This window comes from Colias eurytheme, chromosome 5 (genome assembly GCF_061535395.1).
Source record: "Colias eurytheme isolate Ceu_HAF_F1 chromosome 5, ilColEury1 Martin Lab GWU primary, whole genome shotgun sequence".
Lineage (NCBI taxonomy): Eukaryota > Metazoa > Arthropoda > Insecta > Lepidoptera > Pieridae > Colias > Colias eurytheme.
Window position 1 is genome coordinate 4,392,915 of NC_142984.1, and position 18,456 is coordinate 4,411,370.

At 32.2% G+C, this 18,456-nt stretch overlaps 1 protein-coding gene across 4 annotated transcripts in view; it reads right to left on the reverse strand.

The window, feature by feature from the left end:
• The window catches only part of LOC149908415 (homeotic protein antennapedia-like), a 165,836-nt gene that overhangs the window by 59,313 nt on the left and 88,067 nt on the right, over window positions 1–18,456 (reverse strand). The window contains exon 1 of one of the 4 annotated variants that reach the window (XM_090101881.1): window positions 6,607–6,805. The exons of the other annotated variants lie outside the window; for them this stretch is intronic. The gene's annotated coding sequence lies outside the window, so the exon portion shown is untranslated. Of the gene's footprint in view, window positions 1–6,606; window positions 6,806–18,456 lie in introns of those variants that run through there. 4 annotated transcript variants of the gene reach the window in all.

An 18,456-nucleotide genomic window follows, 5' to 3' on the forward strand; every position in this document is an offset into this window, starting at 1 on the left:
AACATTATTTGGTACAAAAAATATATTTATTTATTTAAACCAACAATAAAAATATGTTAAACCATTTTGATTTACTACATTGAATTGTATTACAACATTATTTTATTCTATATTATTCTCAAGAAACAAAACATAAATAGGAATCATTTTAAATTATGACTTTTGTAATTACCAGTTGTAAATATTAAACATTTATAACATCTTAATTTATCTCCACGATCTTACAGAGAGTACAGAATAATATTTTCAAGGTGTACAAACTCAAAATGTAATGTTTTACATTTCTTTTAATGTGATTAAAATTCATAGCCAGTAATTACACTTTCTACGTAATTAACTCTTAAATAGTATGGTAACTTTATTTCAGTTTTGTTTCAAATATTTTTCGAAATTTATGACCTCTTGAGTTTCTTTGAAAACATCGTAAATACATACAAAATCTTCTCTAAAGTAATTTATTTTGAATGTAACATAAAATGAGTAGGTATCAAATTCAACATCCGTCAATAAATTAAAGCAAAGTCGCTTTACACGTTTATTAAATGTATAACCTAGATTTTTTATTAACCTAGATCGAGTTCATTAAGTCGGCTTAATATGATTAAAAACATATAATCTTCTGATGCTCTGAACAGCCAATTGATTTCAATGCTCAATAGAAGTAAATCCAAACATAAATAGTGTCTTTAAGATTAATTAAGAAGCTTAGAAAATATATACTAGATACTACTTTAATCAATCTATAATACATTTAAATCAATAACAATACAGTAAATCGTAATTTTATGCAAATGTTTGGAAAGCCAAATGTTATCATTTACTTTCGAAATATTTATGAATTATAACATGAAAACAATATGTGACAGATGTACATATCCATACATGGAAGAAAGTACACTTTAAAGATATAAATAGTATCGATTTAAGTGGCAAAGCTTGCCGCCGGGTCCTTCGCCCCTCTGATAACATCGCATTAGGCTGACGAAAAAGATCCCGCTCGCTACCGGTTTTTGTCATATCGACGGTTATTAGACAACACATGGGGTATGAAATATGTGCCTCTTTTTAGATCTTCGATATATAGATTGAGTAATTTAGTTAAAGACCTGTCTTAACTGTGATTTTTGAAGGTATGTGTAAGATTTCGCATTTGTCAGTTTTTTCCCCATATTTTATATTGTTTTATTGATGTCATTTTCGGTAAACCACTTTCAAACATATTTATTTTAATTAAAACAAAATATTATTATATGCGAAGACAGATGAAGGTTGACTTGAATAAGAAACTTGTCAAACATAATTTGGCTAAATTACGTTCAAACGAGCTCATAAAAATTTCATCGATGTTTTTATATAAAGGATAAATGCATAACTTGTGATTAAAAGCAATTAAAATTTTCAAATAATAATTGACCACAATGTAAAACAATTATCAAAATGTGACAGGTACATAATTACTTTTTATCGCAATAACATATCAAATATAGAGTCATGCAAGTAAGCTTGAACCAGCTTATTGTAGCTGATGATAGTATCTTGTGATATTACAACCCTTATAAGTACCTAAATAAATGTAATATATCAAAATATGAAATAGTGATCACTTATCGAGTTTGAGCCAGAATAAAAAAATGTTGTGTGGTTTTATGAAACCACGGAAGTGAAACTTTCCGAACACTGCTATATATCTACTCGGCAGCCGACCGTCACGCGACATGCGCTACACAGACCAAAAAGTTTGAGACGATGTAATAAAAGTTTCACTTTAAAATGTATATCTACTTCTTGTGTATAAATAAAATGTAGGTACCTCATTATATGTATATTTTGAACAGGTAAATATGTAAGAGAAAAATTTAGTAAACTCACTCAGTTGCCAAAGGTTTTTAATATTATAATATAACAAAATATATAATATAATAGCATATATATAATAAACGAGTGAAGAAAGCCTGTAAAAAACATTTCTAAACACCTCAAGCATAGGTAGGTACTTTAAATATTATCTAGATAGAGTCATTATTATTACATAGAGTTATCGATTTTTATCTTTTCTTAATAAATAGACATCGTTAAAATTTAATTAAGTTTCATTTACCAAATTTTGTACATAAATTAAAAAGTAAAGATTGGCGATTTCGTAGATTTCATACCATGTGGAAACGAATGTAATGACTCATAGACTCCCCGTTGATTTTGATATTTTTCAAGATAAGCCCACGAAACACCCACTTCTGTCTGCGTTTAGAATAAGACACGTCCCTCAACTAGCTATTAATAAAATTTATTCGTTTTTATATATTGTGGCGTAATTTATATTCATTACTAAACAAGCGCGCTAGTTGTTGAAATGATGGAGAGTTATTATGAGTTTCATTGATAAAAACATGTTTTTATTTTCAGTTAAAATTATCATGTTTTCTTTTAAATACGTAAGTAATTATTATATTTTAACGAATGAGATACGAGAGAAGGTAGGTTTGAAAAGGGGCCTAATAGTGAATTCGTATCACAGTTCGGTTCAAGGGTCTTATTCCGTAGGCGTTAAACCCACTAATACATTTCGAGCTGTGTCGACATCGAGCAAAAATCAGTGGTTGCCACGACCTGCATAGCAAACAGGCGGGATTGAGAGGAAATTGCTTGCCTCTTGGATCTATGTAATACTTTCCTGAATGTTAGCAAATGTTCCGAGTGATTTTGGTAAATAATGTTCATACATAAACGTTGATAACTGTATATAATCTAAATGAAGATGTCTGTAAATCTGAAGACATAATCAAATAAATTTTCATATTCATTTTCTAGACGCAAATGTTGTTGATAAAATTAATTTATAATATTGTATGAAAAAAATTATATCATGATTTTTATGACAAAAATTAAGTGTGATAACTGATAACAAATGGCTTTTCCATGCAATACATTGAAATGAAATGTCACATCGTCAACTGTTTATACGTCCAGGCAGAGCGTCATAAACATAGCGAGATCGCTAGACATCCGCGGCTCGAGATGTAGGATCCGATACATAACAATTTAAGGCCGGCGTGCCCTACGACAAGAAACTCTGTGTTTAGAGTCACGCAATGTATCCGTGTATACGTACAAAGATGAGCCAGATAGGAATGGCGTTTGCTTAATTGGCTCCTATAAATATAGATGAAATTCGCCTTCAGCCTTGTTTTGGTTGGCGATGTTGAAATGTTTCTATTTTCTATTTCTACAGTGCTTCCATCTTAGACTTAGATAATTATATCTGTTCGAGCATTTTGCAACAAAACTATGTGTGGTTAGAATAAGACACCTGATGTTACAAGATATTAACCATCATTCATCAGTACGTAGGTACAACATTAATATTTAGTGGATAGATGGAATTGTTCGTGAACAAAAGTCATAATTCTCTGCTTCCGTTTTTTATTGAAACAACACAAAGCGCTTATTGTCATAAACACTGCCAATAATGACACTATATTGTACTAACAAACCGAACACGTCCCATAAAATACAATAAAAACATTTAATTAAACGAAAAGGCTTAGCTTCCATAATGACATTATCTTAAAATTCTTTAATCCTATTAAAATTAATGAGCGCGAAAACACCTTTTTGTTAAAGGGCAGCAATTTTCAAATGATAAAGAAAAGAAAAGTTGTTTATATCTGTTTGTTTATAGAGGATTCCCTGCTCAACTGAGCCATTAAATTTAACTTTACGACGCACTTATATCGCCGGCCGACCGTTTACCAGTCGTAACACTAACCTTAATTGGTGTATTGAGATTATGCCTATTACAGCTTGTTTTATTATTGTAGTGATAAATGTCACAGCTGATTTTAAGGCGTCATCGTCACTTATTTTACGATCGTGATTTTCCGGTTAAGATGCTTTAATATATCGATATTAAAATTAACTTCCTGTGACGAATTGTTTTTCTCGTATAACGTGTCGTTTATGTTTTAATTGATCTCGATAGGTATGTGTGATAAAATCAATTAAATTTATTGTATCGTAAAATGTTTACGTGTGTATAATATCAATTATCAATGAATATAGCAGTTCTGTTAGAAAAGTAGATATTATCATGTTACATTACAATTTATGGTAGGTTTTTATATTTTTCTTCAAATGATAAACTATAGTAACATCAAAATATAAATCATAAATGACTTGCCAGGGCCATTTATATATCTATCTACTGAGAAATAATCATTGCCATACCTACCTTAAAATTGTTCAACTTTAAAAGGAATGAATATTAAATACCAACTATCAATGCTCATTAGTTATTGAAGAATTTTAAAAGCTCCACCTGCTACATTGTAAATGATATCGTAGAGTTAAATAAACTTTTGCATTGTATCAAACTAATTAAACAGATGATATTAATTAACAATAACTCATAATATTTATTGATTTTGTTGATCATAATATGTTTATTACTTTATATACAACTTATTAGATATATAAAATAAAAAATTGAAAGATTTAAGATACCTAATATATAAAATGACAAAAAGAAAAAAAATACATTTGCGAATTTTGGCGGGAAATCGTGCTCCATATTTTTTGGATGACAATGATATAGATAAAATATAATATTGAATCTGTATTTCAACAAACGATGAAATCAAGCAATCAATTTAAATTTCACAAAACTATTTTCCATATTCGCTGAGAGCAATAACACTTTCATGTTTTTGCATCTCACTGCCAGCCGCGTATTCGGAATGCCTGATTCTGGCGTCCACTAGTATTTTAATTACTTGTTTCAGAAATGATTTATTTTGCAATCGTGCACAAATGGCAGACACGTTGTGTTGCGGTGATACAATGTTTTTATTGGTTGCGAATGGGTTAGACGCGTTTTCAATGACGGCTACATACCTACCTACACATACCTATTTGATTTACGTTTTATGCATATATTAGTTTCACAGGCCCCGAACAGTGTTCCCCACGCAGCCTCCTTGCGGAGGCTGCGTGTGCGAAGATCCCAGTCGTAGTTTCACAGTTTCGCATGTGATTAAAAATATATAAAATCCTAATATCCGCTTTTTAAATTAATAAATGCGCATCAAAATGAGTAAACATAAAGCTCAGTAGGCAAGCATCGATACAAATGAGAGGTCTCGCATATTAAAATTACAATGAGCGCTTTCACTGGCCACCCCGGCGCGGGCGACGAGACACTTACAATACGCGTTTGAAATGTTCACGACTTTTCGTGAACAAAATAAAAATCTTGCGCAAGACCATTCACATTGTTACCTTTTTGGGGAACTAACATTGTTGTGCATTGCACCGTTAGGCCCACGCAACTTATTCATAAAAACTCATAATAGGTACCTTTTGACTTTAAAAAAAATCTGTTTATGATTTATGACATTTATTGTTTTTTGCAGATGCTCTAACTACAGTTTTTTCATTAGAACAATTATTATAATTTCTCATCTAACAAACAATAGTACTAATATGAACTGAATCGATTAATTAAAAATTTCAAAGAATACGTTATTACCTACTGTTTTATAGATTACTGCTACGTACCTATTTATAATATTATATCGATTTAAATATTTAAATACGTGACAAAGAAACTTGTAATGTGTATCTAATTAGCATCCTAAGAGCTTTTAACGCTTGGACAACAAACGTTCATTGCTACAAACATAAGATATATTATTATATTCAGCGTTGCATTTTTTCCTGTCTCACTGACCGACATTTCCCATGAGCATAGAGAGCGACACTAATATAACATTTAACTGCAAATTAGGTAATAAATATGTGAGAAGTGGAATATCTACATTAATTCTACACTCAAACCCCGTGAAACATCAATGTTATTGCGTCTGATAACACGTCTGATATAATTTTATTGAACTTTTATTCAATCAGTCGGTCCTTTTTATGGCTTTATTTATCGCTCGCAACTCCGCTACGATTAAATGATTAACGATACAGGAGAAAGCGTCTGCAAAACAAAGGCCATTCGACCGGCGATCGTTCATGTAAACTTCAGGTGCTATATTAATCTATCGTGTAATTTATTTAACAAACGAAAACAATGCATCATAATAAAACACAGATGCATGCTGGGAAATTATTAATCAAAGTTTGGGCACGCGCTGAGCTGCATACACCGTTCGACTTTGTTTTGCTGCTATGTTTCATGTCTATATTCAAAACAATCGCGGAGCATTCGATTTACGATCGGCATTTGTTCGTTCTAAATATATATTGATAGAGGCGGGACAAACGATTTTCGGACTGCAAGGTACGAAGTGTTGTCGAGCGCAACCGTCTCAGGCACCTACCGCGGTCCTAATGCCTGTAACAATAACGCTATCGTTACATCTCGAGCTCTTTAAACAATGGAATAAACATTGTTTATGTTTACGTGACGTGAAAATCATTCGAGTTTCAGACGTGATATAAATGGTTTGTTTGGCCATTGCTTCACTGTTAATCGAATAAATTAATCATCGTTGTTCGATATAATTTATGTTTTTATTATGTTCCATTTTATTTTCTTTACTACAGTTAATTGATTAGGTGCGAATTGATCGATCAATTTCTACGTTCACTCAATAAACTTACCAAACAAAAATACTCCAGGCTACCTTAAAACAGTATATGGGTTATATAGAGTTCTCGTTTCAGCGACTTAATCTACAATCACAATGAATTCATACAAAACTGACCCTGTATTTATTAGAAGGTAATCTATAGTCGCTACAGCGCTAAATACTTTGTACTTTAAAAAATACTAATTTCATCTCTCTACCGAAGATATACAATTTTGTACTAGAAAAAAAACTATCGAACTATCACCGGTAACACGTCCGTCTATATAGTGGTCCAGGTAGGAGGAGGATTTGTCGAACTTATTCAGTTTCGTGGGGGTTCGCGCGCGAGTTCAAATCGCGAGCGTTTCGGAGCGGTTTCGCGGCGAGCGGTCGGACGGCATCGCGGCGGCGGTGACGACTGCGACTGCGGCGGCTGGCGGCGGAACCACTGCTGGGCGGGCGGCGCGTCGGCCGCGCGCGGCGCACTGCCGCGCCGCCGCCGCGACACCGCCCCTCGCCCCCGCACTCGCACGCCTCATTCCTTAATTCTTCGCAAACTTTCTTCTCTTCACTGAAGCTGCTTCAGCTAAACGAGCTGTCATGTCGATGGAGAAGACCCATCAGAAGCTTCTACTTTGCGAGCCAGGTCAGGTAAGACAGCTCGTTGGAGCTCATTTGTAATTGTTTTCAGAACTCTTTTGGCAATCGTAGCTCTCTGTAACGTTAACAACTTTTACAAACTTTCTCGGATATGTGTCTATTTTCGAAAAAATAGTAACTTTCTGTAACGTTTCTGTTTTCAGGAGCGCTTACAGAGATAAAATCTTATAACAGTAAAGATATAAGTGAGTCCTTAACGCAAAACTTTGGTTTTAGTCAAAGTGCGTAAATGTAGAGTGTGCACAGCCGATCGCCCCGCGACTTAAGTGCTGTTGGATTACAAAAGACATGTAGTTATAGTATAGACCACTCGAATATTTAATCACGCCCTGAATGTATTCTGCAATTGTTTGCATAACCTTAAAAGCTTTGTTGATACATTGGCAGCTCTTTCTTTTTATACAGCTTTTTATTTGCTTCCGATTTTTCATTTAACAAAAAAACTTTACTTTACAATTATACTTATTTTATTTCAAATGACTTGAATTACCCAGACTGATAAGTCAGTTTTCCATAAAAAATCCGACGCCAAGCACGATTTGTATGTCTACGAAACACGTTACTAATCTGAATACCTACTACTATTAATTTAATCCTACTGGACCAGAAAGTTCTGTCAGTGTTTTTTATACGACACCCAATTGGTACTATCAGAATTTCATTAACATAGGTAAAACTTCAATGATCTGTCCTAGAGCTTGTTTACATTAATATAATATGATTTCAAACTAAACTGTAAAATAGGTAGAATAGATATGAAATATAAAAAAATCATCAATTGTGTCTCAATACCTAGTCTATGAATACGGGACATCCACCTACGGCCTATAGGACCCCTCTTATCACCCGCCTCCCCGCCCCGCACCCCGGGAAAGCGTGACGACCCACAAATATAATTTAGGTAAAACTTTCCCCCTTTATTAATGCTTGCCTACTGTTTTTGAGTGCATTAACTAATCGTTTAAACAATAATAAGACAGTTTTTCATTTAGCAATTTCTGAACATTGTTCAAATAGGTAGATATACTTTGATCCTTCAAGTAACTCGTAGAATCTAAGAGAAAATTATGTTAACGTAATTAAGTACATTATGTATAACAAATGGCTATCCATAATATCAACCTTAAACATCACGTAGGGTAAATAAAGTTATAGTCAATACCTCAATTGTATTCCTTTCCCTTGGCACTTCTGAACTTCGTAGCAAAATAATATGTAACTGATCTCGTAATTTATAGAGGATATCCGAATAAAACAAAAAAAAAAAAAACATTACCAGCTGACCTACATCTTAAAGAATCCTTTACGGTTTGTGACATGAAAGCCATTAAAAGCGAGTGCTAGTGAATTGGAACACTTGTATTCAAACATAAACTAAATGATTGTCCATGCGATAATCCTCACAAATAGAATGTAAATTGAACATCATTGAAATATTGCGGACGCGGCTAAAACTATTCGAATGTCAATACAGAATACCCAACATACACACCACATATACAGACATTGGGCATTGCGAAACTACGGTTTGTTGCTCACAAAATCGCGACACACTTTTTAATTTATTTCGTCCACAAAAAGCATTGTGCTGTTTTATTTTCATTTCAACGGCGACTTGCGCTGTAGCGGGATATCTATTTTTATTTATTCCGCTCTCGAATTTTTTTTCTCTTTTTCAATTTCGTTCCGATCGACGCGGGCCCAAGCGGAACGTAGACGGATCTCATTTTAAATTAAATTCGTCTCCATTTTGCATATTTCTTTCGGTTCGTAACAATTCTAATTGGTAAAATTTGCATGTGATTTAGCCTAGTTGTGTAGAGAATTGAAAAGAACACACCGTTTTATGTTACAGCTGGTATATTATACATGTTAAAAGATGAGATGAAACCTATTAAATGCAAAATAAAATAACCATCCAATTTACATTACATAAATATTAATTACATTCATCAATAATACTTACAAAACAGTTTCTCACGTCAAACATGACGATGTCATATGCTTTTCAATTACCCATTACGGTGGACGAGAACTTGTATTCTTGCATCGAATAATTCATATTATTTTTATCTCGTATTCATTGCAATGTCGCGAAAACAGTCATTGATACTGACCGGTAGCCGATATCGGTTAATGAATATGTATGGAGCAGGTGCATGGACATGATTAAGTAGGTGCCACCAACGATTTTTGTAGCCAATATCGATAGTTAGCTTATCGATGTTCGTGTTCGATTTTTTATCGATAACTTTAATTTGCTTCCCTTTCCTAAAATGCGTTTTTGTTATCCCAATAAAAAAGCCTACTACAGAAGACGGACGTTAGTTCGATAAGGGGCTCCTACTTTTGTTTTACTTTAGTTACTTCCTTATTCCTTTTGTTTTCTGCAAATGAATTTTATTTTCCGGAGCTTTTAAATAAACAGAAAATAATATTGATCCATCAATAATCTATAATATTTCAAGAAGTAAATCGCTTTTCTTTACGCTTTTCTATAAAAAAATGTTCCATACGACTTTCCTTAAATTTTTATCATATTAATAAATACCTCATCTCACTCTCGCATGTGACTATCTCGAGAATAGTTAACAGTCTTGAATCAGAGCATAAGAGACGATAAATCTATTGGATCATTCCCCTGTCGTCGGTACAATCGGCTCCTACAATTAATTACAGAACTTGTCTAACGTCCTCACTGTTGGAACGGCTCTTAAGTAACAGTAAAACATTCGACTCCATTCAATGATTGCTTCAAAACAAATCTTTACTCAATTGAATTGGGTTCATACATTTCGTATTTAATCTTTAATATAATTTAAAAGTTTCCAAAATTATGGAAATAAACGTTAAGTAATCATTTACCTCGATTCATTTATATTGTGGTCAAAAGCGTTCCAACCCACTTCTTTTGTTTTATTATTTATTTTAAGAAGTTATAAAATAATATGATTATAATTATTACAAAATCTTAAACGCAATTACCGTTTATAACGATTATATAAATGAAACACACAACATAAATAAAATTAACAGTTCAGAAATATAATAGCAGATAAAAAGTTTAAAAAAATTAATTAAAATCAAATTCATAGCGAAATGAATGCAAAAATTTTAAATGCATGTATTTCATGTGTAATGTACGAGAAGTAACAATTAAGTTTTATCAGAGGTTGTAAACATCGTGTAATTACTTCGGTCAGGTTTGAATTTATTCATGTACCTCTTAAAGATAACGGAATATCTACATTTTCGTACACACTTGATCATAAAGTATAGAATGAGGTTAGTGTAACGGATTCTAATACTAGTTTTTGGTATTTTGTTCAGTCATAGGTAATTTAATGAACAATTTCGCAAACTGCGTTACGGATGTGCTCTACTGACGCGACGCTCTGTTGCCAAGACCGCAAGACGCAATGCCCTCTCATATTTAAATTATTTAAATTACGAATTTGGTTACCATTTGAAAAATTATCTAAATTGAATGCTTATATAAATTAAATACGTTAATTATTTTCATGGTAAGGAAGTTACTCGACTAAAATGTTCCATAGTTAAATCATTTCTATTAAAAATACGGAATACCTATCATCATTATGCTTTAGCATCTTCAGGCTTTAGTCTTAAATAAAATAAGTAAGCTTGTTAATTGTTAAGGTAATTATGATCTCTTTTAAAAATCATCATACAATGCTCTTTATTTATGAGTTATTAACAAAAGCCTATAAACTATAAAGTATAGTGGAAACATGTGCGCTTTCACCTGCACGATTATAAAGCCTTTCCACGTTAATTATATTTGTACGAACTCAATAAATTATACACACAAATAAGTATTAAGAGCAATTACACAAAAATGTATTTTTTATACCAAATACCATTTATAGACTAAGTGAATTGGTGAGTCGTTTTTGATTGATACGAAATCAATCAAGAAGGATATACGTTCATTACGATATGCCTGTAGGAATATTTAAAAAACTACGACGAGAAGTATAATAATTTACCCACTTCCATATATTTTTTTAAGAGGATGCTTCGAATGAATATGCATATCACGATATTCATAAAATTCATATAATTATCTTGAAGGTATAATATATCTAAAACTACGATTAAAACACCGAGTTAATATACAGGATATTTGATTTTTAATTAATATATTGAGCTGATTTCACTCATCAATCAGGTTTCGAACAAGTTTTATTCACATTTATTTCCTTTAAAAACAAGAACGATACGATTCCCACGGAAAGTAGATCACAAAATTTGTATAAGTTAGTGTAAATATTTTGATTATGAGTGTGACCAACACACTAAGAGAATAACGGTATTCTCATGAGAATTTAGCAAAAATGCTCTAATCCAGTCTTAATGAAACAGAATATTCAATAGGACTCAAGATTTAATGCTGAGATAAATGTAAAATTACATTCCAAGAATTCTTTGTGCACGAGGTGAATTATTACGAGTACATTGTTGTTTTTATTATATTGTATAGAGTAAGGAAAGAGTATTCATATCTAAATAATGAGAAAATGTGCAATTAAAACATCTGCACTTCGTACTGTAACTGATAAGTATTATATTGCTCCAAAAAGTAGTCGATTGAACGTAAATTACTGTAAATTATTATCTGTTTGAAAAATACTTCCATTAAAATCAATTGAACAGTTACCAATACACGATTTTCAAAACGTACCAGATCAAAAAGACTGCGCACAAACAAAAAATGTAAAGCGACATGTATGCGGCTTATTTTTGATTTTTCGTTTCAGATTGCTTAAATAGACCGTGATTTATGCACGGACGAGGTGCTATTTCCGACCGACGAGTTCGAAGATTTATACGAATTTGAAACACGAGCTGTGACACAACTAGAAGAAAATTTTAATTAGAATAATAACATTCAGAATCTGCTTTTCACTCTACCTTCAGTTAAATTCTATTATTTATATAGATTAAGAATAATCTATAGGATCATAGTTAATAAATAATTTGGAAAATCCAAAAGTGCACGCCTCATAATTTTTTTTTAATAAATTTTTATTAATTATTATTTTTGTTTATTTAATAACAATTAAACCACATCGAATCAGACCCTGAAAATGAAAGGGTTCTATTCCTGAGCATACTCAAGCGTAAGAGAAAAAAAAAGACTGGATTAGTAAAGTATTTCGGTCGCTATCGTGTTAACAAGAAAAAGGATCCGCACATACAGACACACGGACGTCCAAGACAGAACTTTTTTTAACTGTTTTTTAACTAGTTTAAATAACAAAAATGACATCAAAAATATCATGAACGTTAAAAATAGTGTTTTTTCTTAATATGTGTGTGTATGTATTATCTTACAAGTGCAATGTATGATACATAAAGACATTTTAAGTTTGAAAAATCAGATGTTTTGCGCGAAGTGACAGTAGTAGGTACCCACCTCAACGCTTCGCTTATGAGGCGTGCAATACCAATAACACAAACAATTTTTATTATAATGACTGTAATAAAAAATTGGATTATAAGAGATTAATATTTTTTTAATAAAAGCATCTTATAATTATGTATTGCAGAACCATAACAAAAGACAAAAATAACAGAAACAGCCTTTATAAATAAAATAGTATGTGGAAGTATTTCCGAAGTAAAACAATTAGTTCGGGCGAATGCTACAGAGAAGTGAACCCATTACTTTTCTGTTAGTTTTCGCTCCCTTGCACTTTTCCGGAGCAAAAGGAACAAAAGATTTACGTGGCCCACGTCGCGGCCTCCTGTTTGATTCTCTATAAGTTTTGTTGTGCCGATAAATGCTTGTAATTGTGGCTCAATAACAGCTTGCACCTGACCTATTATTATGATAAATACTCGATTTCATATGCGCCTTTTTAACTTTGTAATTACAGATTGAATCCTTTCAAAAATTAATTTGTCTTGTTTTATTACAATTTACAACATTAGTTAAGTATATCAGTAGAAATTAATAAATTTCAACAGATAACAGGAAAATAAAAAAACCCTAAACTAAAGGATCGTTTAAAATGGAATAAATTTGGAAGTCGCATAAAGCTTTCGACACCCCCAACAGTCACAGAATCAGAGTCGCGGCGTAAATCACAAAGTTTAGAAAAAAAACCCGAAATAAAGAGCTCACGTGAAAGTTCAAAAATATCAGCCGTGAATATAATTATGAGAGCGAACACCCGCTGGTTTCCGGCCTTACATATATCCTACTATTTATTGATTCGACTTAGAACTCGATTGAAACTCGAACCCGGAGAGATTGCAGTTGATAGCCTCAGATTGTATAAATTAGATGTTGTAATTAAGCAAACTAAACTAGAAATGAAAGCGAGGTTCGTTAGACATAAAGTTTTTCATTCAATTCAAATGAGATAATTTCAGAACTGCTTATTAAAATTGAAGTCATTGAACTTAAAAAAAATAGGCACAAATTCATCAGAAGTGTAAATTAATATACAATGCCGTTATATTTATCTTAATTGGTTGAAATGGATCTAATAAACTTACTACATTTATGTATGTTTCCTATTAACGAATTTCAACTACTTTTCGATCGAAAAAATATAGTACGGACATATTATGTAGATTGTTCGCGGACTTATAAATAAAAGATTTTCTAAAGTCGTCTACCTGGTGGGTGACTTTTGTCTGAGAATTGCAAATATCAAATATTCTGGATGAAGTATGGTGGTTTTAAAAGACGTTTTATTATTCGACGAACATAAAAATTAAATTACAGAAATAATTAAGTTAGTTCCCTGCGAGCGAATCTAAACAATAGGTGGTATTATGATTGTTATCAATTTTGGTAATTAAAATCGTGATTATAATATGCGGGAAGCGCCTAAAATAGGTTGTAAACGTAGGCGCAGTCGCGTAGTCATAAATTTTTTTACACCCGCACAGGTTAACCTTACGAAAGAGAGACTTTCAAGTGTATTTAGAACGTTCGACTACGCATTTTTAGATGACGTTATTTATGTTATTTATATTTGAATGTTTAAACGTGTCCAATGATATTATTTTTGTTTTGTTTAAATTTATACAACGCTCACAAATCGTACGTTGATTGTTTTTATGAAACTATTTAAAATACCTATCCGTGATTTTTTGACAGAGTTAGTAGTTTAAGAAGTTTTTATTTCTTTGTAGTGCCTAGTAGACTGGGGTAGAAGCCTTTAAAAATAATGAAAAGATAAAAAAAATCGCAGTCGGATGAAACCCATTAGAAAAGGAGGGGAATATGATGAAAATAAAAGGAAAAATAAATTACGGTCAATCCGAGTTCGGGAATGGATACAAGAGAAGATATAGAGTTCGAGAAGTGTGCCTGATTTAGTAAAAGCTAATTTTCACACTGTTTGTAAGCATTTCCTGAGAACATTTACTATGGTGGTGTTTATTTTTTTTTACACCATATGAAAGTAGAGATTTCAATGAATAAAAGGCACCCCAAGTTTTTGAAAAAAGCTGATATTTTGACGGGTGACTTTTCGATTGAAAATTAGGTTGTTTTTTTGGTATTAATTCAAAATAAGGCGAAAAAATAAATATTTTCAATCAAATAAATTACAGTGTATTTAAGACATAATAAAGTATGTTTCCACCAAATTTCGTAGAAAAACAATAAATTTTGAAGTAGATAAAAATAGAAAACCAAAAACTTGGTTTTTTGAATTTTTCACCAAAATTTTGAGGTTATGTGAAAAAATTATGAATACAAAAGTTGTAGATCCTTTTATTACCTACAACTTTGCCATTGACCTTTTTTCCGTAGGACTTGTAGTTTTGTCGGAAATCGAGAGAGACCATTTTTTTCTCTTAAAAGCTCCCCCCTCCCACTTCCCGAACTCGGATTGACCGTAATTTATTTTTCCTTATATTTTTATCATATTCCCCTCCTTTTCTAATGGGTTTCATCCGACTGCGATTTTTTTTTTTGTTTCAAAACTTATCTACTCTAGTCTATAGTTTGGATAAGTAATATTATTTTTATGATGTTCAATATTTTTAAATTATGTGAATATCAAGATATTTTACACACGGTAATTTGTTTATAAAAGTCGAAACATACGTAATACGTATCCATGCGTTTAAATATTTACTCTGTACTCAACATCTTATAAATGATGTAATGACATTTATTACTCAAAAACAATTTTAAATTCTTACAACATAATGCTAAGTGGAGTAATTAAATTAAACCAGTTTATATTAATGTGAGATGATTGTAAATTAAGTGATAGGTTTTATATTTTGTAGAAGTATAGATTAATTTAGATAATGAGTATCGATCTTTCTGTTTTTATGTGTGTTTGACACCAGTGGTACGATAATGATAATGTAAAATATTGCATATAAGGCACATACCTACTGATAATGATATGTTAGGTACCTAATGATAAACTTTTTCAAATTATCGATAACAATTAATACATTATAATAGCCTAGCTCGTGTATATGAAATCAATTTGTATGCAAAATCGTCGAAACAAAAAAATAAGTAAATAGGAAAGTTTCACAACTTTTTAAATCCAGACAATTTTAAGCCATTTGCTAAAAGCTTCTCTAGTTTCCCAAAAAAACGCCTTTGACTCAGAGGACGTTAAAAGCAATAGACTTTAGGTTCCTTGAGACTAAAGTTAAATATCCATTTAAATCTTCGACGCCGGGAAGACGCTTGGGAATTCAGCGCTGCAGCTACGAAAAGCGCTTTTCTAAATTATCCTGTTATTTGAACCGTAAATGCGTAGCATTTTTTGTTTTCTACCTCTTAGTTGTACCTTTGACATGATTTAGACGAATAATTTAAAACTACCTAGAAATGGGAAGAATACATTAATTGCTCCATGAATATAATAGTGATTCCTATTATCAATTTATCATCCAAAAAATTGTAACTTCTGTCTCCAATTCAATGCCTGTCCATCGAAGTTTCTACTAGACCGAATCATAATTACTATAATTAAAATGCGATAACGCGTTCGACACCAATAAAGCGAAAGTAGCGCTCCCGCGGCAGAAGAAAGCGCATCAAGCGACGATACTCACCTAGCTAGCAGTACATAGCTTCGTCGACGACGGCACTAAATCAATACGAGCCATCACGCCCCCTCCCACCACCCCACCCCTACACCGCTTCAAGCCGCTTTCCCGCCGAAAGCAGCCACCACCCTTGAAAAGCTCGTGAGCTGAGCTCCTACTTCTGTTCGGCTTTTGTGGAGGTGTAGTTCGAGCGAAACGTCTTGGGATTTGTTCTCCACTCTCCAATTGACAGTTCGCAATTTAAGATTTGTTCCTAACTCCCGAACTTCCAACGAGATCATGGTACTTAGTTAATAGGTATTTATTTTATATCGATTACTGTTAAACGTATCGCATAATATGTTATCAGATTATCATCTGCTGACCATACCCATGTACTGAACTTAAGAATTATTTACAGAATTATGTAAGCTGATGTCACATTAACTAAACGAAGCATAATATACTGAAATAAATAGGTTGAAACGTTCAATATTAAATATTTTTGTTGTAAGTAATATAGTATTAAAATATAATATGGTATTGAACATTTAAAAATTAACCACCATTATGATTTTTCCACACTTGAAATGCCTGAACATCTTGGATATGGCTACGTATATTTCCTTCAAAATTATCTTCTTACAAAGCAAGACTATCTTTAAAAAAATCCGAAAAGTTCTGTTTGTGAACCACAAAACAAGCACACAAACATACAGACAAAAAACTTTTAACACAACTTGTTTTTACACCTAAATTCAGTTTCACGTATACTTTCATCTCACAAGTATCCAAATATATAATCGAATATCGTTAACTTTTTTTTAAATAATCGCGATATTTTGCGAAACGCAACATAAAACATTAAAACTACACGGTCGTAGTGTGGTCGTAGTATAATAATTATCCGTAATGTTTCCACTAAACGCCTGTATAAATCAAACATGCGACGCTATTGTTCGACTCGTGTTAGATTGATAAGCTTGCGAGTGTGAACGGGACAGATATTCATTCATCCTAGTAAGTGATTCTACGGCTAATTGAAAATTTATATCTTAATCTCTAATTAAGCTCTTGTTTTTTTAGTTTTCGGACTTTAGCAAAACTTATAGAGTTGAGCGAATGAAATGTAATATTTTATAATTTTTATTTATAAGTACGAAAAAATAAGCTACGCTAATCAAGTCACTGTTTGGACCTGACCTAATTAAATTTAATAACTAGGAAATTATTTCCTGGTTATTATAACCAACCGCTATTTATTATAAATAAACTTTACCCATTCCTTTTTTGTTGCATTTAAAGCTCGTTGAGCGTATTTGTTTTATATTTACAAGACAATAATCCTCACAGATTTATTTGTGCCTGTTTTAAATTGAAAAAAATCATATAGGCCGTTCGCGACAGACTATAATGAAATAAGCGCAGGACAAATATAATAAATCTTCGCGGGAGACACGGGGGCGACTTCCGCGTTCGATATTTGATTTCATTCAGCATTCCGGATGTTACGAACTTTTTGAGTTTTAATTTCATATTGAAAACTGCTACAGATTAAAAATATGTTTTTTTTTTTATTTGTGCTAGCTTTTTTAACTAAAAGGTGGTCGAGGTTGGATATCAATTTATTGCTAATTTGTTTACATGTTTAGAAATTTAAATTGTAAGTATGTGTATTTAATAATGTGCTATTGGTAATATTTTTAAAAACTTGTAAAGAAGTAGACGGTGGAGTTGATCGTGTTTCGCGTGTTTACATCCAGGATTATCGGCCCGCTTTAACTCACGGTCTCGGTGTAGCGCCGGTGGCACAATGAGCTTTTATTTTTAAATTACAATTTAGAAACACTACTGATTGGAGTACATTATAAAATCTATTGGTTGATAATATGTCAAATATTTGATGGATCAACCATGCAAATTGGAAATGTTTTAAATCTTTACTTTCAATATTTAAGATCAAATTTATAATCCTACTTTTTATCACTTTAAAAAACTGAGATCTATTCCCAAGTTTTTATTTATTCGTACACGTAACAAGTACCTAAATAATACCAAAACGTCCAGTGTACCACCGCCTTTACCAAGCCGCGATGATAATCTGATTCCGGCCACGCTATCTATACATATTTCTTTAACTATTGCTATGTACTCGTACTAACGAGGACTTAACTTT